Genomic DNA, 25397 nt, shown 5'->3' with positions numbered 1-25397 from the left:
CACCAGCTTTTCACTGGGTGTGCTGTTGTGACATTTTTTTAGACACTGGTGACACAGCTGTGAACAAACAAGCAGAACCTACAATTGTAGCCAGGCACTGGGGGTGTGTGCCAGTGATCTGAGTACTCGGGAGGTGGAGGCTGAAGGATCAGAAATTCAAGATCTGCCTTGGCTAGTCAGTGAATTTTAGTATAGTCTGTGATACACGAGACCTTGTCTTATCCCCTCTCAAACGACCTAAGTACAGAAGTTTTTAAAAATATATTTAATTTTTTTTGTTTGATTTTATTTATTTATTTGAGAGTGACAGACAAAGAGGGAGAGAGAGAGGGGCGGGGGGAGAGAATGGGCGCACCAGGGCTTCCAGCCTCTGCAAACGAACTCCAGACGCATGCGCCCCCTTGTGCATCTGGCTAACGTGGGTCCTGGGGAATTAAGCCTCAAACTGGGGTCCTTAGGCTTCAAAGGCAAGTGCTTAACCACTAAGCCACCTCCCCAGCCTCCTAAGTATAGAATTTTGTATTTATATACTAGTTAAGAGAATAGACCTACTTGTGATATCCATCATGATAAATAGTAAGAAGTCCACATTGTATTAGAGAGGAGAGGAGACGTGACTTAGGATAGTTAGGATGTTTCTGAGATGACTTTTGGGTAAGGAGGCTTTGTGAGAAGTCCTGGAGCAGTGCTTTAAAGTAAGAGAAGCTCTGTGTGTTCTTTGCACTGATGGAGAGGGTTCCAGCCCACAGTGACGCCAGAGGGGCAGGCTGGTAGGAGATGAGGTGTGCAAGGCAATCCTCAGCTACAGTGAGTTTGAGGCCAACCTGGGCCTCATGAGACCCTGATTCAAAAAGCACTGAAAAAGGGCTGGAGCGATGGCTTAGCAGTTAAGGCACTTGCCTGCGAAGCCTAAGGATCCAGGTTCAATTCCCCAGTCCCTACATAAGCTAGATGGACAAGGTGGCACATGTGTCTGGCGTTTGCAGTGGCTAGAGGCCCTGGTGTGCCCAGTTTTTCTCTCTCTTTGCCTTTCTCTCTCTCAAATAAATAAATAAATAAACAAGTAAAAATGAAAAAAAAAAACTGCATTAAGAATCCATTTGAGTTTGAATCCACTGGAATGATGGGATCTTCATTTTAAAAAGACTGAGGCTAGGGATATAGCTTAGCTGATAGAGTGTGCAGGAAGCCCTGGGTTCAATCCCCAGCACTGCATGAACTGGGCTTGGTGGTTACACATGTAGCCCCAATACTCAGAAGGGAGAGGCAGGAGGACATGAAGCACAAGGTCAAAGTTATCTACATCAAGGTCATTATCCTGGACTACCTGAGGCACTGCTTCAAAGTGGAAGAAAAGGAGAAGGTTAAAAGGTTACTGTGGGGCTGCAGAGACAGCTTAGTGGTTAATGCGCTTGTTGGCAAAGCTAAAGGACCCAGGTTCTATTCCTAGAACCCACATAAACCAGACGCACAAGGTGGTGCATGTGTCTAGAGTTGATTTGCAGAGGTTGAAGGCCCTGGCATGCCCAGTCTCTCTTTCTCTTCCTCTCTCTGAAATAAATTTTAAAAATTTTAAAAAATGTTACTATGGAAGCTGGGAGAACAATTCCAGTGTGTGTGTTGGGGGGGCATGAGTGTAAACAAGGAGAGGAGATACTAGTAGAAGTGATGTGTGTGTACCTTGGACTGTGGTTGAGTCTGTGTGTAAGTAGTGTAGAAGTGATTTGTGGTATCTTGGACTGTGAAGACGGGACATGCAGCTATAGGTGATAAAATTGCAGATAATTGTTTGCTAACTGCTAATGAAATCTGGCATAAGGAGGAAGAACGAAGGCAAAGGTGACATCTGTTTCTGCTAGGAACAGGAGAGACAGCAGGTAGACCTCTCTTTAGAACATGTCCAGTGCGAGGTGCCTGTAGCAGATTCAGAGAGCGACAGTAAGTGGGCGGGTGGATGTTTGAGTCTGGAGCTGCGAAAGTCACAGTGAGCACTAGCCATGGTGTGCGTGTGGACGGGATCAGGGGCCAGCGCAGCGGATGCGGTCTGCGCTGGCTGTGTCCCCCCCCCTTCATCCCTGGCAGCTACTCATCTACCTTTTGTTTCTGTCGGCTTGCCAGCTCTGGATTTTTCTCATAAAACAGACAGAATATCTGTTCTTTTGTGCCTGGCTTCTTTCACTTAGATTTTTTTGGCGTGTGTGTGTGTGTGGGGGGGTCCATTCCTATATTTCCAGCACTTGGGAGGTAGAGACAGGAAGATAAAGAGTTTAAGGTCACCCTCAGCTACATGACACCTTGCCTCAAAACACAAACACAAACAAAACAAAACAAGACCCAAAGTAAGTGAAATTTTTTTCCTGGCTCACCCACATGATAACATACATTGACATTCCTTTCTCAGTTCCTTTCTTGCTGTTTCTGATTATTTTTTATTGGCCTTCATCCTACTTCATCAGTAACACACTGTTTAAAGTCGTTTATGGAATTCTAATTTTGGTGGCATTGGTTCTTACTTCTCCGCATGGCTGCTCACCAGTTTCTCGGTGTTCCCTGTTTCTCGGTTTTTAAACACAGCAACCACAGCCCTTGAGAAGCTCTTCCTTACTTCCTGCACTTCCCCAGGCTCCGTGTCTGTCTCTTGGTTGAGTATTCTCACTGTCTCCTCATGATTATCTTTTGGCGTACGTGTAAAGTTTTGGTGGAAAGGCAGATGTTCTGTATGAAAATTGGTGAGTTCACGGGCAGTGTGATCTTGCGTTCACGTTTGCACAGGAGCACATGGTACAGGCGGCCATGAGGACAACCTTGGGTGTCACTCATCAGGCTTGCTGTCCACCTTGTTTCTCAGGACAAGAGCTTCTCATTGACCTGCAGCTTGCCAAGTAGGCTGACATGCCTGGCTAGTGAGCTCCCGAGCCTGCCTGTTTCTGCCTCCCAGAGCGGGGACTACAAGCATGTGCTACCATGTCTGGCTTTTTCTTTTCCTAATAATGTGGGTTCTTGGGATCAAATCAGGCGCTTATGCTTGCAGCCTTGTTGCCGTCGCTCTGCTGGGCAGAGAGGAAGCTGGCCTCCGGTCCGGTCAGGTCAGTAGAGTTCTTGACCGAGAAGGGCTTCTTACCTGCTGGGCGCTGTGCCCTCAGCTCAGTGGGCAGAGATTTCTTGCTTCTCTGAGGCTTTGTGCCAGTCTCTGCTCACACCACTTGGCAAACATCTCGAGGGAAGAGCTGGCTGGGCATCAGGCTTAGTTGTCCACTTGCTTCTCTTTTCTGGGGTTTTCATTCTGCAAATTTCTAATTTGTCTGACAACCCCATGGGACAACCAGAGCATGGCTCTTCTGTCTTCCAGAAGCAGCCTCAAGCTGGGTGTGGGTGCAAGCTCAGATGGCTTGTTGGCCTCCTGAGTAGAGCAGTGGCCCCCGCGAAGGATGGACAGCGGAGCCTCTGCTGACTCTGGAATCTTAGCTTCCTGGAGCCTAGTTGCCTAATCAGCTCTCCCATGTGTTTGCTAAACAGATTGTTTTTAAAATATATTTTTGGATTTTATGGAGGTAATGTTTTTTTTTTCTTTTTTGGGACGTGTGTGTGTGTGTTTGCATATGACGTGTGCATGTGTATGTGTGCACATGTGTTTATATATGTGAATGTGGATAAGGGCCTGCCACAGTGCACATGTGAAGGCCAGAGAACAACTCTTGGATATTGGTTCTCATCTTCCACCTTGTTTGAGGCAGGGTCTCTTGTTCACTGCTCCATGTGCCAGGCTGCTGGCCTGCAAACTTCTAGAGGATTCTCTGCTTCCACTTCCCTTCCTGCAGAAGCGCTGGGATTACTGATGCCCATTTATAGCACCTGGTGTTATGTCACAATGAGGAGGTGAGCTGAGGTCCCGTGCTGGCACTGCCATCCTTAAGCCATCTCTCTAGCTCCATGGGGATAAGTTTCCTGGGAGAAGGGGTCTCACACAAGATACTCTACCCTTCCTGAAATAAAGACTTTGACTCGGGAGAGATGACAGGGAGATCAAAAGTTCAAGGTCACCTTTACCTACATAGCAAGTTGGAGGCTAACCTGGGATTAGATTCTGTTTCAAAGCAAACAACAGGGAAGGAGGTTGACCTAACAATAATATTCCATGCTTATGAACGAATATGCAGTTGGCTTCTAGTTATTCATTGTAAAAGGGAGAGTTTTGGTGCAGATTTCTAGACCTTGCAGATTTTGTCAGATATGTATATGGAAAGATTTTATATAATATAAAGCACTTCCTCAGACATCAATTTATTGGATCCTTTTAGCTTTGTAAGAATAGGCATTATTGTCTTTTTTTTTTTTTTTTGCTATCAATTAAGAGTTAGTTTGGAAAGACTGTAACTTGTTTTCTGCCTTGGATTTGCTGTTTTTTTCCTCTAGGCAGGGTTTTGCTCTAGCCCAGGCTGACCTGGAATTCACTATTTGGTCTCAGGGTGGCCTTGAGCTCACAGTGATCCTCCTACCTCTGCCTCCCGAGTGCTGGATTTAAAGGTGTGTGCCAACATGCTCGGCCTAAGTGATTTGCTATTTTTTGCTATCAGGCTGCAATGTAGATGATACGACACTAAGTCTAGTTACTTTCTTTCTTTCCCTATCTGCGTTCATTTGGAATTAGAGAAACTAGTTGTCATGTAACCTGCTTGTCATACTGGCTGCCAGTCCCTGAACTCCTAGGACCACGTCGTAGAACATCAGCTGGAGAATATTCTCCAGGGCCCTCAAATTTGTTCTGTCTAGAGCACAAAACACACTCATAGTTCTGTGTTTTTATTTTTGGTTTTTCAAGGTAGGGTCTCGCTCTAGCCCCGGCTGACCTGGAATTCACTATGTAGTCTCAGGGTGACTTTGAATTCATGGTGACCCTCCTACTTTTGCCTCCTGAGTGCTGGGATTAAAGGCATGTGCCACCACGCCTGGCAGTTTTGTGTTTTTGCTTTAAGTGTTAACACTTGATTGTAATAAATTTTACTTCTCTCTTCTCTGCTTTTCTTCATCCTGTTGTAAAATGAAGCAAAATTGAAGAGCCAGAAGAGATTTACCTACAGATAGAAGAGTTTTCTTTGTTCGTAGTGGACTCATGCTATCATGAGGGATTTCTGGATTTGATAACAATTTCAGTCATCATCTACATATTTCACATTCAAGAATCATGCAACTGAGTTACAAAAAAGATTGTGAAAAAAAAATCTCATAATGTTTTAAGTAAGTCTGGGATTCGTGCAGGGCCGTGTTTATAGTTCTCCCTGCAACACACACGGTTGGACCTTCCTGACTGGAGGAAGCAGTGCTTTGCTTCTCGTAACAACTACTCTTTTCTGCATTTGACCATTCATGACCTGTTGTCATTGCTTGGAAAACTAAATATCTAAGAGTTCTGCAATGACTTTTTTTTTTTTTTTTTTTTTCCGAGTAGCGTCTCACTCTAGCTCAGGCTGACCTGGAGTTCACTATGTAGTAGTCTCAGGGTGGCCTTGATCTCATGGCGATCCTTCTACCTCTGCCTCCCTAGTGCTGGGATTAAAGGTGTGTGCCACTATGCCTGGCTTGAAATGACTTTTAAGAATAAGCATATTGGGCTGGAGGGATGGCTTAGCGGTTAAGGTGTTTGCCTGCAAAGTCAAAGGACCCAGGTTCAACTCTCCAGGACCTACGTAAGCCAGATGCACAAGGGTTGCATGCATCTGGAGTTTGTTTGCAGTGGCTGGAGGCCATAGTGCACCCATTCTCTTTGTCTCTCTCTCTCTGCTTCATTCTCTCTCTCAAATAAATAAATAAAATATAAAAAAGAATAAGAATATTATCTTAGGACTTTAAAGGGGAGTTAGGATAGCTTTAAAAATTTAATGGATGACAAGATTGAGGTGACTTACCCAAGGCACACAGCACATGCAATTAGGACAGTGAAAACATTTCCTCTCCTGTGCCCTAGCCTGTTAACTCTGCCTTTTCAGTTATTTCTTAGGTCTTGAAGTTTAGGAGATTCTGATGAATAAAGCCTGTCAGTCATGAATGAAGGTTGGAGACCTTTTTGCTTCCTTCCTCACTAATAGCTGAATCCTGCTCAACATGTTAACTTCAATCTGTGTTTGCTTTTTTCGTGAGTATGCATTTTCACTTATTTATCTTATATGCAATTTCTCAAAACTCAAGTCAGTCTGAGCTGAGCCAAGCCCACAGTGGAGTACCACTGAGGGAAGCAGCTCCACACTCAAAGTAGGTGAAAGAGAAAGTCACCCCGAAGGCTGTTTGACGCTGGGGCAGTGCATACGCCGGAGCCCGCCCTGCAAGTGCTACTTGCACTTCCGTTCCAGGGCAGGCCACTAAAGTCAGTCATTTGTGATTTTTGTACGTCTGTTGAGCAAACCAATTAATTTCTCAGTCCTCTGAAATCCTTTTAATGCAAGATTCATAACTCTTTATAAATCTGAAACTTCCATGCTGAGCTCACAGAAAGCCAATGGATAAGATTAAGGTTTTTGCTCAAAATGCTGAACTTACTACACCTAGTATATATAGTAAATACGTCATTAATACTAAGAATATTTTGAATACCTTGTCTATAAATTAAAAAGAGAGAAAAATGCTTTGAACTTTGAGTTCACATTTAATGCATGATGAAGTCTTAAGGCAGTGCTGAGGAAACAGGGCTAGAAGCATTTCCACCCTATGTTCCTCATTAGGATAGTCAGAATAGTGCTGAAATGCGCGTTACACATGCACTCAGGAACGTCAATGACTTAAATGAGTTATTTTCAGTTGCAATGTTCTGGAGAACTTTATCTGAGTATTGGGAACTGGAATTCTTTTTGGAAAAAAATTTATTTTTAAAAATATTTTATTTTTATTTATTTGTTTGAGAGAGAGAGAGGGAGAGGGAGAGGGAGAGAGAATGGATGTGCCAGGGCCTCCAGCCACTGCAAACTGAACTCCAGATGCATGAGCCACCTTGTGCATCTGACTTACGTGGCTCCTGGGAATTGAACCTGGGTCCTTTGGTTTTGTAGGCAAATGCTTTAACAGCTATGCCATCCAGCCCTTAAATATTTTATTTATTTATTTATTTATTTGACAGACAGAGAGAGAGAGGAAGGAAATGGGCATGCCAGGATCTCTAGCCATTGCAAATGAACTCCAGATGCATGCACCACCTTGTGCATGTGGCTTACGTGGTTCCTGGGGATTCGAAGCTCAATCCTTAATCTTCACAGGCAAGCGCCTTAACAGCTAAACCATCCCTGCAGCCCCAGAAGCCAGAATTCTTGAATCTGGCGGCCAAGACAGTCTGTAGCTTAAGAGCACATAAGATATTGATAGTTATTACAAAGGTTGCCTTGTCATTGGGTTGCATACTGGACCTATGTGGGAGTTTACTGGCTGGGGCTCTTTTTTGTGCAGCTATAGCTGCCAGTATTTGACTATTTTTGGGGTGTACAAGCTTTCCTTTTCCTCTCCTGTCTTCCGTTGTCCCAGGAGTGTCCAACCTGGGCGGGGCTCTGCTTCATCAGGAGCGGGCGAAGCTGATCAGCTAGTCTTTCTCTTGGTGCTTTTAATATTTTAGACTTGCCATGTTTTTTTTAATCTTTGGAGAGGTGATCTTATGTCCCAGTTTCAGGTTACTGTTGTCTTCAAATACTGGACAACAGATAGAATAGCAGAACTTTTAGAAACAGAATATTAGGAAGTCCAGTAAATACTGGGGACTAGGGATGGTTAAGTGAATAGTTTAAAGTGGTGCATCTATTAGCCTGAATCCCTGGTGAAGATCTTGGATACTCATTTGTACATGTACTCTTGGCCTTCAAAGGATGCTAGCTTTCTGCTTTCAGGTTGCTTGCTTTAGGGACAAAACTATAGTCTGGTGCTAATCTCTTCTGTTGCCTAATGATGACACCCTCCTTTGTCTAGGCTTTTGTTTTCTGCAATTCATTTACATGTACTTTAACTACGGCCTAAAATCTTAAATGGAAAATTCCAGAAACAAAGACTTTATAAGTTTTAGGTTATACACTGTTCTGGGCACCATGATGAATTGTGCCGTTCTGCTCCCTCCCTCATCTGAACAGTCCCTTTGTCAGGTGTCCACACTGACGTGCCACCAGTCACTGGGTAACTCTGTTTTTAGGTTGGCACTTGTGTGCAGGCCACCCTTATATTATTCAGGTACAAAAGTGGCAATGCTGGTCATTTTATTGTAGTAAATCACTACAATTATTCTATATTATTATTAGTTACTACTGTTGATTACTTACTGTGCCTAACATAAGAATTAATCATCGGCATGTATAGGTAGGAAAATACCTAGTACAGGCCTGTGCTACTTAGTGACAGTGGTACATTCTGAGAAATGTGTCATTAGGTGATGTCATTGTGGGACATCCTGGAGTGCATGTACACAAACCTACATGGTATAGGTCCATCACTCAGCATGGCCTCTCGATGCAGTCAAGACGCAATGAACAGGAGCTGAATGAGGCTGCTGCTGATGTAACATAGCATACACATACATTTCATAGAAGAGCCTTTGTGAGTAGAGAGAGTATATTGTAAAATAACAATTAAAAGTATAGGATATAGGACTGAGAGCTGGTTTAGTGGTTAAGGTGCTTGCTTGCAAAGCCTGTCAATCTGGATTTGATTCCCTAGTGCCCATGTAAAGCCAGATGCACAAAGTAGCACATGTGTCTAGAATTTGTTTGCAGTGGCTGGAAGCCCTGGTGTGCCCATCCTCTCTCTCTCCTTGAAAATAAATAAATGAGAATATTTTTAAAAAGCATAGCATAGAGATGGCTTAGTGGTTGAGCACTTGCCTGTGAAGCCTAAGGACCTTGGTTAGAGGCTTGATTCCTCAGGACCCACATTAGCCAGATGCACAAGGGGGCGCACGCGTCTGGAGTTCGTTGTGGTGGCTGGAGGCCCTCTTGCGCCCATTCTCTCTCTGTCTCTTTGTCTGTCACTCTCAAATACATGAAAACAAACAAACAAACAAAAAGCATAGTATAGTAAATATATAAAGAAGCGACTGGCAGCACCATAGGCTGGTTTAGGCCACGACATCCACAAACATGATAGTGCAGTGTGCTGCAGGGTTAGGATGGCCACAGCGTTCCAAGCGGGAGGAACTTTTAGCTCCTTTTATGATCTTATGGGATTGCCATCGAGTATGTGGTGTGCGGCTGACTGTGGCCCTGCTGTGTGGTGCATGACAGACAGTGTGGCTGTGTGTGGCATTATCTGTGCTTTCAGCATCCACTGGAGGAGTTGTCTTTTTTATTTTTTAAAGATTTAGTTACTTACTTATTTATTAGAGACAGAGAAGGAGAGTGAGAGAGTGAGAAATGAACTCCAGATGCATGCACCACCTTGTGCATCTGGCTTACAAGGGACCTGGAGATTTGAACCTTGGTCCTTAGGCTTCTCCTGCTAAGCCATCTCTCCAGCCCCAGAGGAGCTGTCTTTTATGTTTCCTCTGTGGGTAAGGCGACTACTGTCATTCTTAGAGGGCTTGAACTTTGTACCTTTATTTATTTATGTTTGTTTTATCGAGGTAGGGTCTCACTGTGGCTCAGGCTGACCTGGGATTCACTGTGTAGTAGTCTCAGGGTGGCCTTGAACTCATGGCGCTCCTCCTATCTCTGCCTCCTGAGTGCTGGGATTAAAGGTGTGCGCCACCAAGCCCGGCTCTTTGCACCTTTATTATTAGTCTCTTAGTTTGGTCAGTTTGATGTAGAGGAAACTTGGTGGGCTTTAGGTTCAAAATGCTTGCTTTGGAAGCTTAGTCCTGTCACTTATTGTGAAACCTTGGCTGTGATATTTGTTGTCTGTGAGCTCAAGCTTTTAATGCACACAATGAATAATATATTATTCACTCATTACAGGGGAGGCAGTTTGTGTTAATACTAAGTTATTTATTTATTTTTTGAATTACTTCTTGATTCATTTTATTTTATTTTGGTTTTTCGAGGTAGGGTCTCACGCAAGCCCAGGCTGACCTGGAATTCACTCTGAATTCTCAGGGTGACCTGAAACTCACAGCAATCCTCCTACCTCTGCCACCTGAGTGCTGGGGTTAAAGGTGTGCACCACCATGCCCGGCTGTTTTATTTTATTTTTAATTGAGAATTTTAATATAGGAACATATTGCAAATTGGTCGTATTCCCATCAGGTTATGCTTATATGCTCTTATGCTCCTTCTCTCTCAGCCTCACTCCATGGAGGGCTCTCCCCAGTGGGGTTATTGGTATTCCCTGTGGGGCCGTGAACACACCAGCCAGTCTTTGTGTGTGTGCGTAGGGGGGCGTGGGAACAATGCCTCAGAGTACACCTTACCGCTCGTGGCCCTTATATTCTTTCTGCCCTCTCTCCTGCACTATTCCCTGAGCCTTAGAGGGAGAGTTATAAGCCCCCTTTTGTGTTGTGCTGTCAGCAGCCTCTGATTTTCTGCTCTGATGAGTATCTCAGGATCTACCTCCTTTTTCCGGGAGGAAGTTGTCAGGTCAGCTCTCAGAGCAGCAGTCATCTGTCGTGTTTCCTGACAGATGCGGTAGAGATGACTTGTCTCATGCTGGGCCGTTGGCAGAATGAATGAGAGCGCAGCACCTCTTGCCATTACAAAACAACAACCACAATAAAACTGCCGCCACATGTGCCACTTTGTGCATCTGGTTTTCTGTGGGTGCTGGGGAATCGAATCTGGACCACGGGCTTTGCAATCAAGCACCTCTAACCAGCCCTAGACTTTGTTTAGAAAAGCTTAGGCAATTCTCCTTCTTTTTAAAATTTTTTTTAAAATTTTGATTTATTTATTTATTTGAGAGACAGACACAGAGAGAAAGACAGATAGAGGGAGAGAGAGAGAATGGGCGCGCCAGGGCTTCCAGCCTCTGCAAACAAACTCCAGACGCGTGCGCCCCCTTGTGCATCTGGCTAACGTGGGACCTGGGGAACCGAGCCTTGAACCGGGGTCCTTAGGCTTCACAGGCAAGCGCTTAACCGCTAAGCCATCTCTCCAGCCCTAAAATTTATTTTTATTTAAGAGAGAGGGAGAAAGCGGCAGATAGGTAGATAGATAGACAGACAGTCAGCTAGAGAGAATTGGCACGCTAGGGCCTTCAGCCGCTGCAAATGAACTACAGACTCATGCACTGCCTTGTGCATCTGGCTTACGTGGATTTTGGAGAATTGAACCTGGGTCCTTTGGCTTTGCAGGCAAGCATCTTAACTGCTAAGCCATCTCTCCAGCCCAGCTTAGGCAATTCTTTTTTTTTTTTTTTGAGGTAGGGTTTCATTCTAGTTCAGGCTGACCTGGAATTCACTCTGTCATCTCAGGGTGGCCTCGAACTCATGGCGATCCTCCTACCTCTGCCTCAGCTTAGGCAATCCTTAAGCATCACAGTGTAGTGGATAGTCTTATGCCTCAGGAAATTTATAGCAGTATATTATTAGTTTACTATTTATGTTAACATATGCATAATAAAACCATCCCTTTCCAAATCCACAAATTCACTGAAATTCATTTGTAAATGGAAGTATGTTAGTATGAATTCGTAAGCAGAGCATGGGGCTGTGTACCTGTGATCCCAGCACTTAGGGGATAGAAACAGGATGATCAGCAGCCCAGAGTCATCTCTGGCTACATGAGGCTGTCTCAAAAATACAAATAAATAAAAATTTAAAAGATGGAATGTTTGTTATATTTGACTTACTCTTTTGTTAGTTTACCAAATTGTTAATGCTGCTGGATGTGTCACATAAGGGCACAAATGGGGAGATGCTGAGGCCTTCAGAGAGAGAGTTCTACTCTGTTGCATTGCACAAACATTAAGTGCCTTGACATTGACCTTAAAACCCTGAGTGGTTTTTGCTGTTGAGCTCCGTGTTGGCTGAACCTACTCAGCATGCAAGGTGGTGGGAAGGAGGACCCACTGGAAGCCTCTCAGCAGCCCCCTCCTCCTCATTCTCCGTACCGCACCCTGGGTCTTGTGGTGCAGACCAGGCCACAGAAACAACTCGATATGAGCACCATTGCTCTTTACTCCAGCGCTTCCACTGATCTTAACAATAATTGAGTCAGGTGGTGTGGTGCAAGCTTGTAGTCCTAACATCTGGAAGAGTGAGCTACAACTTAAAGGCCATCTTGGGCCACATAGCAAAGCCTTGTCTCAGCAAAAAAGAGGATTTTAAAAAAAGTCTTCAGAAATAATTATCAAGATATTTAACCATCTTGAAGGATCATAGTTATTTAAGACTATAGTTATTTAAGACTCTTTTTTTGTCATTTAAAACTCTTAACTAGGATGGTTAAATTAGGAGATCAACATTACTGAAAGCTTTTCTTTGATAGAAAAGCTCCTTTGATTTTATTTCATAATCATTAATGAAAAATATCAATTACAGAAATTATGATTTACAACTCACATCTGTCTTCAGAATAAAAATTCATTCTGTAATCTCTTCCTCAAAAGCACAGGAAACAGCACCTGCTAGAGCATGCAGCCACCAGGCGGGCGCTCACTCCACCGTCCCACACAGCAGTGAAAGAGTTAATGAAAGCTCACTGCATTACAGGATTACAAAAGTTTATTTATTAGCGAATGGGGAGGGCATGGCTATATGGTATGAAGCATTAATAACCTCTCCATCCTGCAGGACCGACCTATTGCCTTGGAACTACTCTCTTAGCCCCATAGGGACTGTGAGCTGTGTTTTGGTGGTCTGTAGGAGAGGCTAACTTGGCCAGCGCAGAGGCGGATGATGTCATTGAATGCGTCCCATATGGTCCGAGAGCCCGAGATCACTGCTCTCACCGCCGTGCACAGGCATGGGCAAGTGCTGGAATGGAAACATCTTTTTATGAAAATACGGAGAAGTCAAACAAGAATGTTCTGTCCCGAGTCTGATCCTATCACCAGTAGCTGCCAAGTCCGAACACTCTGTGCAGGAGTTTCTTTTCTTCATCCTCCAGCTCCCGGCCTCTTGTTGGCAGTCGGATTTGGAAGGCCTTACTCAGCGTGTCTTTCTATTGAGATGAAGACCAAATGAAACTTCCATTCTCTCTGTTAAAGTAAAGCTGGTACCTTGGTGTGCCTGGCTGCAGCAGATGGAAATGATTGATTTTGCTACCTCTCCAAATGGCTCTTTTTCCAACTAGAACAGGCTAGTATCAGAGATTCATACTGCTAACCATGGGGCCATTCAGTAATATGTCAGTAGGGACACACTTGTGGCTTTAATTATTCTCTTTACTATTATTTAAGACATTTACTCTAATGCTGCACTGATGGACACATCATGTAAAGCACTGATTTCTATGAGAAACTTACAGCTCTAGAGATAGAAGAGCACACAGCGATGCAAACGTAAAGTGCTGTTACCACGCTCTGAGATTCTGATGTAAGACCACAGTGTCTCTAATAAAAGTCCACTGTCAAGTTCTTATGCCTGACTAGATACTTGTTTAAAACCTTAAACTGTTTTATATTTTGTATAAAGATCATCTCATCTAGTAGTGTGATTTTAAAACAATATTTATAGGCTGGGAATATAGCTCAATTGATAGACTGCTTTGCCTAACATGCACAAAACCCTGACTTTGATCCCCAGCACCACATAAAACATGGCATTGGATAAAAAATGGCATGGTGCCTCTAGTCTTCAATGCCAGCCCTCAGGAGGCTGGGGCAGGAGATTCTAAAATTCAAGGTCAACCTTGTCTACATATCAAGTTCAAGGCTAGTCTGGGCTACATGAGACCCCAGGGGGTCTCAAAAACATTTAAATATTTATGAAGCTAGGCATGTTGGTTTGGACCTTGTAATCCCAATGCTCTGGAGACTGAGGCAGGACTGCCATGAGTTCAAGACCTGGCTGTGCTATATAGCAAGACCCCATCTCAAGAAGAGCTTAACAATTAACAGTAATGTTTATGAAAGGAAAAGCAACATTTGTCCAACATTTGTAGGACAGTAGAACATATAATAAGTATAAACATAAAAGAAAACATTGTAATAGAATTCTCTTAAGGTTTTGATATCTTTTCCTATTGTGTGTGTGTTACTGGGAATCATACTAAGGGCCTTGTTCATGCTTGGTTGAACTGAGTGTTGTACCTCTGAGCTACAGCGCTAGCCCTACTTACTATTTCCTTACTTACTATCTTCCTCCTCCTCCTGCATCATTCCTCTTCCATAGTATTTCCCTTTTAGTTTTATGACCTTCATCTTTTTTTTCCCTGTCTTCTACATATGAGAGAAAACATGCAGAATTCATTTTTCCAAGTCTGGCTTATTTCATTTAACAGGGTAAGCTGCAGTTCCATCCCATTTTCCTACAAGAAAATAAGCAGCACGATGATATAATCTCTCTTTTTCCCTCCCTTCTTTCTTTTTCTCTGTCTTTCTGTTTTTGTGGTACTGGGGATTGAACCTAGGACCTTACACATGATAGGCAAGCACTGAGCTATATCTTCAGCCTTATTTTAACATGTATTTGTTTATTTTCACATATTATGTAGTGTGCCTGCATGTATATATGCCTATTCATATGTGTGTGGGTGCACACGTGTGTGAGGGTATTCATGCATGCACACATGTGTATATGTGTCTCTGTGTGTGGTGTAGGACAGAGGTCAATGTTAGGTGTCCTCCTTGATTCCCTTCCATCTTAGTTTTTGAGTGAGGATCTTTCTTAAAAATATTATTTATTTATTTACTTACTTGAGAGACAGAGAATGAGAGAGAGAGGCAGATATATAGGGAGAATGGGCATGCCAGGGCCTCTAGCTACTGCAAACAAACTCCAGATGCATGTACCACTTTATGCATTTGGATTACATGGGTACTGAGGGATTGAACCTGGGTCCTTAGGCTTCACAGACAAGCACTTTAACTGCTAAGCCATGTCTCCAGCCCTGAGTTGGGATCTTGTGGTAAACTTGGAACTCAGTGATTGAGCTACACTAGCTGGCTAGCAAGCCCCCGGGGGTCCTCTTGTTTGCACCTCCCCTCCCCAGGGCTGGCACTGCAGGTATGTGCTACCATGCGTTTTTTGTTTTTTGAGGTAGGGTCTTACTCTAGTTCAGGCTGACCTGGAATTAACTATATAGTCTCAGGATGGCCTTGAACTCACAGTGATCCTTCTACCTCTGCCTCCCGAATGTTGGGATTAAAGGTGTGCACCACCATGCCCTGCTATGCCTAGCTTTTATATGGGTGCAGTGATCAAAACTCAGATCCTCACACACATTAGGTGAGCACTGTACTGACTGGGCCATCTCCCAGCCCCTTTCTCTACATTTTTTTAGAATATATTTTATTTTTATTTACTTATTTGACAGAGAGAAAGAGAGATAGATATATATTGAGAGAATGGGTGCTCCAGGGTCTCCAGTTGTTGCAAATGAACTCCAGACAAATGTACCACCTTGTGCATCTGGGTTACGTGGGTCCTGGGGAATCGAACTTGAGTCCTTTGTCCTTGTAGGTAAATGCCTTAACTGTTAAGCCATCCCCTCAGGCCCTCTCTCTTTACTTTCAATTTTCAAACACGGTGTTATTATTTTATCCAGATTGTCCTTGAACTCACTCTAACCCAGGCAGGGTTTGAACTACTTGTGATTCTTTTATCCTCAGCCTCCTGAATAGTTGGGATTATAGGTCTGTGGACCCAGACCCATCTCATTCTTCTATTGCATGAGTAAAACTCCATTACACACTCACCAAATTATCTTTATCCATTCATTCATTTGTGGGCTAATTCCATAATTTGATTACTATTTTGACAGTAAGACCAGGTGTGCAGGTATCCTTGTGCTAAGTTTGCCTTGATTCTTTCGGGTTTATATTCAGAAGTGCTGTGGCTGAATCATATGGAAGTTTTACCTTTGTTTTTTTAGTGCTATCTTTTTTTTTTTTTTGGTTTTTCGAGATAGTGTCTCACTATATACAGGCTAAGTATGTAGTCTCTGGGTGGCCTTGAACTCCTGGTGATCATCCTACCTCTGCCTCCTAGTTCTATCTTTTAAAAAATATTTTATTTATTTATTTGTAAGTAGAGAGAAAGAGGAGGGGGGGGATTGATTGATTATGGGTATACCAGGGCTTCCCGTCATTGCAATCAAACTTCAGACACATGCACTTTATGCATCTGGCTTATGTGGGTGCTGGGGAATTGAATCCAGGCAGTCAGGCTTTGCAAATAAGTGCCTTTAATTGCTGTGCAACCTCTCTAGCTCCTGAGGTTTTATCTTTAGTGCTTTAAGGGGCCTCTGTACCAATTTCCATGGTGGCAGGATTAATTTACATTCCACAACCTTATGTCAGGGAAGTTGTTTTATGTATTTTTATTTATTTCAGAGAGAAGAAGAGAGATGAAGGGAAAGAGGAAGGGAGGGAGAGAGAAAGTGAGAGAATGGGCACACCAGGGCCTTCAGCTGCTACAAACGAACTCCAGATGCATGGGACACTTTGTGCATCAGGCCTATGTGCATCCTTTGGCTTTGCAGACAAGTGTCTTAGCAGCTAAACCATCTCTTGAGCCAGGAAGTTATTTTTATTAGGAGCTTCTGAGCTGGAACAGGCAACTCTAAGAGATGACTCTTTGTATTTTTTTTTCAAGGTAGGGTCTCACTCTAGCCCAGGCTGACCTGGAGTTCACTATGGAGTCTCAGGGTGGCCTTGAACTCACGGCGATCCACCTACCTCTGCCTCCCAATTGTTGGGATTAAGGTGTGTGCCACCACTCCCGGAACAGATGACTCTTGAGTAGTGCGAGTCAGGCCTTAGAAAATGTTGGGATCACTGAGCGCCTGTCATGCCATGAAGCTGCTGAAAAGATGTTGACCATGCCTTGAGAAAGACTGCTGTCTAATGATGATGCAGGGAAGTCCTATGTGATTACACAAGGAGCAAATGTGGAAGCTTCATATACATACATAGAGGTCTCTGTGTACACATACTGGTGTACCCATAGGTTACATATACATGACATGAGTGTGACATATATACATGCACATGTGCATGACATACTATCAAAGGAATATGATTCAGGGTATAAAATTACATATGATTGATAATTACCCTTTAGATATTTGGCTTTTAATTCTATTTATTTTTTATTTATTTTTATTTATTTGAGAGCGACAGAGAGAGAAAGAGGGAGGGAGGGAGGGAGGGAGAGAGAGAGAGAGAGAGAGAGAGAGAGATTGAGAGGGAGAGAATGGTCACGCCAGGGCCTGCAGCCATTGCAAATGAAGCAATGCGCCACCTTGTGAATGTGGCTTACATGGGTCCTGGGGAATTGAGCCTTGAACCGAGGTCCTTAGGTTCACAGGCAAGTGCCTAACCGCTAAGCCATCTCTCCAGCCCCTTGTCTTTTAGTTCTTTATACATGATTCTATGATTTTAAGAGAATCTCTTTGTGAAGACAATCATCAGAAAGAAATATCTGAAAGATGTAAATGAGTAATTTAGTTTATATTTATTTACACAGATAAGAGCAAAATCAGTTTTTTTTCCCCCTCAAACATTTTCCTGATTACCACAAAACACAGGAAGAGAAATGTACGTTGTTTTATAGTTAGGTTTATATTAAAGATCAAAGACTGTAAATGTAGCAAGTATAACGAATTATTGATTTACACGAATCTATTGATTCAGACATAGTTGTGAGAGAATTGGGGAAACTCATCTTTCACTATTGATCCACACACTCGCTGGCACACTTGTTCATGAGGCCAGTTCCACAGGAACTGCTGCTTTCTGAAGCATGAACCATGGCCGACCTGCAAGGCTTTGGTGTGAGGTGGACAAGTAGCGTAAAGCAGGCAGTCATTAGATCCGAGCTTGGAATCTGTCATAGGCTGCCACTGACTGGAACTAACGACTTCTTATTAATCCTTGTCAGAAAGCTCCATTATTTATTAGCATCTTAATAATCTGTAACATTTTGAAGGACCTAGCTAATGTTGTTAAGATATGGCTAGAGACATTAAATGTGAAACATTCTTGCTCAGAATAATAACAGATGAATATTTTTATACATTTTAGAGTTTCAAATTCACCATAAACTTCAACAACTCATTGAGGCAGTATTTTTATTATTCTCATTTCATAGGTATGGAAGCTGAAGTCTAATAATATTAAGGGGCCTGTTTACTTTTATCTAGCAAGTTGTATAGCTGATTTTCAAACTCAGTAGCTTATTCAACAAATATTCATTTGCGTTCCTTGTAAAAGTCACTGGAGACAAAGATGTGAAAACCATGGCACTTACATCTAAGGGAGAGCCAGATATTAAAGTAATCAATCATGGTATTAATTATTTAATTACGGTAGATAAGTGGTGCCAAGCAGCACAGCGCGGATGAGCACGCACAAGAGGTCTACGGAGTCTAGAAGTTCCCCACGGAAATATGGCATTTGTGTTGCGAGACAGTGGAGGAGGAGGGAGCTGGCGCAGTTGGCGGGGATGGCATGGGCAGCAGTCCCCTCGGGAAAGAGTGCCGACAGGGTCAGATGCTGAAATTAGGCTAGTGTGTTTGGATTACAAGGAATGAGCACATGGTCTGGTAAGGTAGGCACAGCGAGCCCCAACATCATACTTAAAAAAAAAAAGTATATGTGTTTGTGCATGCCTCTGTGTGTGTGTGTGTGTATAAGCATGTGTGCACGTGTGCACGTGGAGATCAGAGAACAGCTTTCAAGTTGGTCCTTGCCTGTCCACTTAACTGGAAGCAGGCGTCTCCTGGGCTGTTCGTCCTGGGGCTTGTCCTGTCTCCGCCCCCTCGCTAGTCAGCATGAGCATCAGCCTGCGCAGGTCACGAAGCTCTCCAAGGTGCTTCCAGCTTCCTTATTTTCTTTCCTTTTTTTAAATAATGCGGGCCCTAGGGTTTGAACTGCTGCTTGAGCAGTGAACACTTTATACACTGGGCCATCTCCCTAGCTCTAGATTGTTTTGGTAGAAACAATCAACAAATTGTTTAGCCCCTATTATCTGTGAGGCAACATGTGATACAGTATGACGGACTCTGTAGCCTGTACTTTGCCCCCCTCACTCCCTTCAGTCAATAGAGCATAGTAGTCAGATTAATTCATGGACAGGTCTTGTGTGTTACTATGTGATTCATTTTTTATAAATCAGATGTGTACCCCCAAACTGCAATGTGCTTGTTTTTGTCTTTGGTTTGTTGGAGTAACTCATCTGCTCTCATTTTTGTGAAAATTGGAGACCTGTGTCACCTACGATTTCTGCACTGACAGCCTTATTGTCAAAATTTCATATAGAGCTCCTCAGAATGACATTAGAGCAAAGTCTTTACATTGTCCTTCATGATTTCTTCAGGAAGGAGCCTGCGTGGTGCCTGTCAGCAAGTGATATTTAGTAACACTGAGAGCAGTCAGACATTTTGCAAGCTGCGACCCCCTCAGGTGCAGGGCTAACGGGAATTAAGCTGTATTGTAGACAGAGATAGATGCTTCATGGTGGAAGTAGCTCTTAACTTCTCCACTGATTGTTGTCAGATAGCTTTTTAAGGCCTTAGTCCTAGACCACCACCAAATCAGTAATTCTAGTGTTATATTTGGAAAATATTGATGGGAATACTACATAATCATGTAAGTTTTAAAAGATATAGGTAGGTACAGAACACAAACTTTTATAGAGTCTAAAAAGTACTCTCAATACCAGGCAGATTTTCATCTGTCTCGTCTTAGGAATTGTTAACTAAATCTTATTTTATCCTTTATATAGCTTTGTGAAACTCACATTATCCGGAACCATATTAAAAATCGTTACTGCTAATAAGTAGAAATTTTTACTGCTAATGAAAATTATAGATCACTGTGATAAGGAATTGTCTGTTACAAATGTTGTGTTTTCTGCATGTTGTAGATTTTAATGTAATTAGCTCTGTCCTAGCTAGATTATGTATTATTCAAGAGATAAAATGAATCTGAATACTGAGAAAAAATTGGACCTATACTATAGTGCTTCTGTTGTTACTACTGGACAATATTTGTCTCTTTGTCATTATAGATCTTACATAAGAAAAATATATTTACAAAATTATACATATGCCATATAATTGTTAACGTTTAGTTTTAAGAAGTTCTTCCTGTTCTGAGAGGAAACTGGATAAAGCTGTGTGGACATAACGGTGACAACGAATGATGGATCTTGAGCACATCTAGTGGCATGATTACAGCAGAGCCTCGGAGTGGAGGGCAGATCGCTCCTGGGCACCCTTAGGCTGGGAGATGATACCTTCTTGGCGACGTCCCTCACTGTTGTGGCTTTCCTAAGAGTTTAGCAGTCGCTGAACAAATACTTATCCAATGTTTACTATTTGTAATGTTTGGAGAGAATTTAGAATTAGTGTATTTACATATATTAAAAAGATCAGTCTGGCATGGTGGGGCACGCCTTTAATTCTTCCTTAGTGCTGCTGGTCACCATTCACAGCAGAGGCAGTGGCTGGGGCACCTCCCTGCCCCTCCCCTCGGCAGCTCTCTGCTGCTCCCTGGATGCTGGATCCCCAGGAGAGTCTCTTGGCCTGTCGCTGCTGGAGAAGGTTATATACTGTTCATAAAGAAATACATGTCACTCTTTCATCAAGGGGTGGGAAAATGATCTCATTGCCTGGCATGTTATGCTGCCCGGATCTTGTACCAAAGGTGATTCAGAAGAGAAAAAAGTAAAGGAGGTTTTCACTTTAGGTAGGGAACAAACTTGTTTAATTAAGGATAAGAAAAGTATGTATTTTTTTCACAATTCATGTTCTTTCTGGAGTTTACATCAATTAATTTGAAAGTAGTAAATTAAGTTTACTTTTTCTTTAGAGGTTTAAAACTTTTGAAACATTTTTGCCTGTTTCTACAGTCACATCTTCCTGACCAGTGACCTTGCAAGGGATAATGAAAACATTGAATATGAATAATTCTCAGTGTTTGGGCATTGGTCCAGTGGAAGCCATATTCTTCAAAGTTTCTCATATAAATATACAAGTGGAATAATATGGGAAATCAGTGGCAATTAACTCTCACTGTGCATTTGTTGACCTGAAATGTTTCAGGAATTTTTGCTGGGAGCTGTTCTGGATGTAGAAGACTGTTTAGCTGTCCTTTCTAGTTCATGGTTCCTTAGTGAGAAAAAATGTCAAATACATAAAAGGAGACATTTACAGCATAATGGTTGTACTGTGATTTCAAAGAGTTCACCTTGGAGTAAACACCATGTGTCATCTTCAGTGAAACCCAGATGTAGGTTTTAAAATTTTTCTTAAATTAATTGATTAATTTATTTGAGAGCGACAAACAGGGAGAAAGAGGCAGATAGAGATAGATAGATAGATAGATAGATAGAGAGAGAGAGAGAGAGAGAGAGAGAGAGAGAGGGAGAGAGAATGGGTATGCCAGGGCCTCCAGCCACTGCAAACAAACTCCAGACACATGCGCCCTCTTGTGCATCTGACTAATGTAGATCCTGGGGAACTGAGCTTTGAACCGGGGTCCTTAGGCTTCACAGCAAGTGCTTAACCACTAAGCCACCTCTCCAGTCCCAGATGTAGATTATTTAAAAAAATATTTTTACTTATTTATTTACAAGGAGAAAGACACACAGAGAGAATGGGTATGCCAGGCCCTCCCACTGCTGCAAACGAACTACAGACACATGCACCACTTTGCATACCTGGCTTTACATGGGAACTGGGGAATCCAACCTGGGCCAGCAGGCTTTGCAACCAAGCGTCTTTAACTGCTGAGCCATCGCCCCAGCCCTTACATGTAGGCTCTGCCAAATGCCCGAGAAGTGAGTGAATGATGTTTGAGTTCTTCCTTAAGATGCCGCCCTAGTCCCATTTATCTTGCTTGGGGAGTATTCATTTAGAATAGCGTCTCCAGTGTGCGCATGCTTACTGACTCCCAGCTTACTTGTGAACACCTTTCAGACTGGGCTTGAGATTTTACAATTTAATTTTCTCACTGTTCTTTTGTCATTTGTATAAAGGAAAAGGAGAAAAACAGAAACAAACACACCCCAAACTCACCACCACCAACAAAAATCAGAGTAAACAACATTTACTATAGTCCTGGGTGTCCAAACACTGTCTAGTTAGGATTGTAAGGTTAGCTTTCTGTTTCTTTAAGGCGAAAGCATCATGTCGAGGGAAATACGTTTTCTTGTTTCCATCCTCCATGTCTGAGTTTTTGATATTCTTAATATTATGTTTGATATTTTGTGTGTATATATATGTGTGTGTGTGTGCGTTTGTGTAAGTGCAGGGACATGTGTGCGGTGGCACCTGTGTGGAGGTCAGAGGACAGCCTCCGGCGTCAGTCCTCGCCTTCCACTTTGTCTGAGGCGGGGTCTTTGTTCACCTCTGTGTTCTGTAGACTGGCTGGTATGTGAATTCTGGGGATCCTTCTGTTGCTACTTCCTATCTCACCATACATTTATTGCTTTTTTTAAAAAAACTTAGTGCTTGTGCCAGTATCCTCTTCTGTTTATAGCCATCTTAAAATGGAATGCTAATCCTTCTTTCATAAAATTGTAACACTTTGAGATCGGTGATTTGTTTCTTTATGGTCCTAAACTTTTCCCCACGTTAGTCAGCGCCTACCCTCTTCATTTGCTAGTTAGTTATTCCAACTCCAACATTTTGTTAATCTCTTCTAAATTTCATTTGATCAGTTATTTATTTATTTATTTATTTTTTTGAGGCAAGGTTTGACATTGTAGCCTAGGCTGGCCTGGAGCTAATTATTTGCTTCCCAGGAGCCCACAATTTTTCACTTGTGCAACTGATTTTTTTTTTTTTTTGGCAATTATCTATTGACTTTGAGTTATGGGAAAAAATGAAAATTTAGCTTTTTAAAATGATTGGCAATTTCATAAGTGTGTTACTGTGTTTCGGTCACAGTCATACCCACTCTCCCTCCCACTCCTGCTAATCCTTTCCCTGCCCAGCCACTGCCACTTTTACTTTCATGTTGTTTTTTTTTTTTGACTCAGCGAGATTCATTAAGGTTACTTACGTTAGCATGGGTGAAAGTTTATTTGCCAGAGCATGGGAAACTCACCAGTAGCTACATCACTGAAGAAAATCACTACCCTCCACCACCAATCAGTAGGTGTCAATAGTAGCTCCTTATGGAGAGGCGGGGCCTCATGAGCCCTTCTCCCGAGACCCAGTGTTGACAGGCCCAGTCTTATGCGGGTCATCACGGCTGCTGTGAGTTTGTGAGCACCACCGCCCTGTCGTGTCTGGAACACAGTGTTCCACAACATTCTTCCCCTTCCTCTGGCTCTTCACATTCTTTCCACCGCTTCTTCCACGATGTTCCCTGAGCCTAGGAGGAGCTGATGTGATGTCCCATTTAGTGCTGAACACTAAAACAGTTATCATTTTCAGAAACAGGCTCTTGCTCTGTATGTAGTCCAGCCTGGCCTTGTAGTCATAGCAATCCTCCTGCCTTCCGGGTGCTGGGTTTGTAAGACATGAGCCACTATGCCCAGCTTATTTCTAGGAAATCTTATTTTGTTTTTAAAAGTTATTTATTTGTATGCGTGTGTGTGTGTGTGTGTGTGTGTGTGTGTGTGTGTGTGTGTGTATAGATAGATAGATAGAGAGAGAGAGAGAGAGAGAAAATGGGGCTTACCAGTGCCTCTAGTCACTGCAAATGAACTCCATAGACATCTGCTATTTTGTGCAGTTGGCTTTATGTGGCTACTATGGAATCAAACCCAGGCTGTTAGGCATTGCAGGAAGCGCCTTAACCATTGATTAATCCCTCCAGCCCAAAACTTTCTGTTTTTTAGACAAGGTCTCATAATGCTAGGCTGGCCTCATTATACAGCCAACATATATGACCTTGATCTGCTCTCCTGTTGCTGCTTTCCAAGTGCTCATATACACACGTGCTGCCATGCTCAGCTTCCTGGAAGACTTTAGTAAACAAATGCCGATGACCCAAAGTTACCCTCGTAAATTCTTAACGTATTTTGAGGAAGGTTCTGGGTATCTAATGTGTAGGAGGCTTGAGAACCACTGAGGCCCTGGTGCACCCGTTCTCACTATCTCTCTCTCCCTCCCTCTCTTTGTCAAATAAATATATAAAATAGATAATTAAAATGTTGAAAGAAAAACCAGGTGTGGTGATGCTTATAATCCCAACACTGGGAAGGTGGAGGCAGGAGAACCAGGAATTCAAGATCATCCTGGACTATAATCCTCGATTATAATTATGTATTCACATAGGTAAATATTAGAAATAAACATAACAGACTGGAGACATGGCTCACCAGTTAAAGGTGCTTGCTTGCAAAGCCTGATAGCCTGGGCTCAATTCCCAGTACCCAGGTAAAGTCAGATGTACAAAGTAACACATGTATCTGGAGTTTGTTTTCAGTGCAAGAGGCCCCTATGTCCCCATTCTCTCCCTGCTCGCACAAGGTGGCTCATGTGTCTGGAGTTTGTTTGCAGTGGTCCTGGTGCACCTGCCCATTCTTTCTCTCTTTCTCTCGCAAATAAATAAAATAAAAACAAACACACGTTTATCTTCGGGGAAGAGGGAGGTATCTGGGGATTCAACCAGGACCTTTTATGTATATTAGATAAGTGTGCTACCACTGAGCTACCTTCAGCCCACATTTATTTATTTATTTATTTTAGTAGGACTGAGGGAAGGTAAAAGGTTAAATAGAAAAATAGTTCACAATAAATCTTCACTTAAGTCTTATCTCTATGATAAAAATACATAGAGATTGTGGACTACAACCACTCAATTCCTTAAGTAAATGTTGAATAACAGTCATTGTTTCATTCTGTACTTAAAATGTTTTTTTTTTTTAATTACTTAACATCACATCTCAACTATTTAAGTAAAAACTTGCCTGACTTGTGTCCTATATTGGAGGAAATGATATTTATGTAGGAAAGAGCCAGATTCTTTGCATATGCGATGATCTTCAACTTCATAGCTACCTACGGTGCATCCTCACGTGAGCTCATGTGTGAGCACTGTGTCACGAGAGTCCAGTACGAGAGGAGAGTTACTGACTCAGGAGTGCCTGATCAGAGCCTAGACGGATCTGATGGATTTGAAGGCTCTGCTCTGTCCATAGGGTAGCTTAGCCTCCCATGCGTAGTTGGCCAACTTCCTTGGTTTTTGTTTTGCTCAATACTTGTCATCTGGCTATTTTTAGAAAGAAAGGTATCTGAAAATGCACATCAACCATCGGTTAGTTGTAATTCTCATAAGAATTGAGGAATGCCCTCCCCCATTTTTGACAGCGTGCAAAGGGTTAAACGTGATGTAATACTAATGAAGAATTACAGAGAGTTATTTGGTTTGACTTTGCCACTTGGGAC

At 42.7% G+C, this 25397-nt stretch overlaps 1 protein-coding gene across 4 annotated transcripts in view; it reads left to right on the top strand.

Annotated features, from left to right (window-relative positions):
• Ttc28 (tetratricopeptide repeat domain 28) overlaps positions 1 to 25397 on the top strand; it is a 589332-nt gene that overhangs the window by 99228 nt on the left and 464707 nt on the right. The gene's annotated exons all lie outside the window — the stretch shown is intronic.

This window comes from Jaculus jaculus, chromosome 13 (genome assembly GCF_020740685.1).
Source record: "Jaculus jaculus isolate mJacJac1 chromosome 13, mJacJac1.mat.Y.cur, whole genome shotgun sequence".
NCBI classification, from domain to species: domain Eukaryota; kingdom Metazoa; phylum Chordata; class Mammalia; order Rodentia; family Dipodidae; genus Jaculus; species Jaculus jaculus.
The sequence above is the reverse complement of the archived record's forward strand: the minus strand, read 5'-3'. Positions and strand labels throughout refer to the sequence as shown.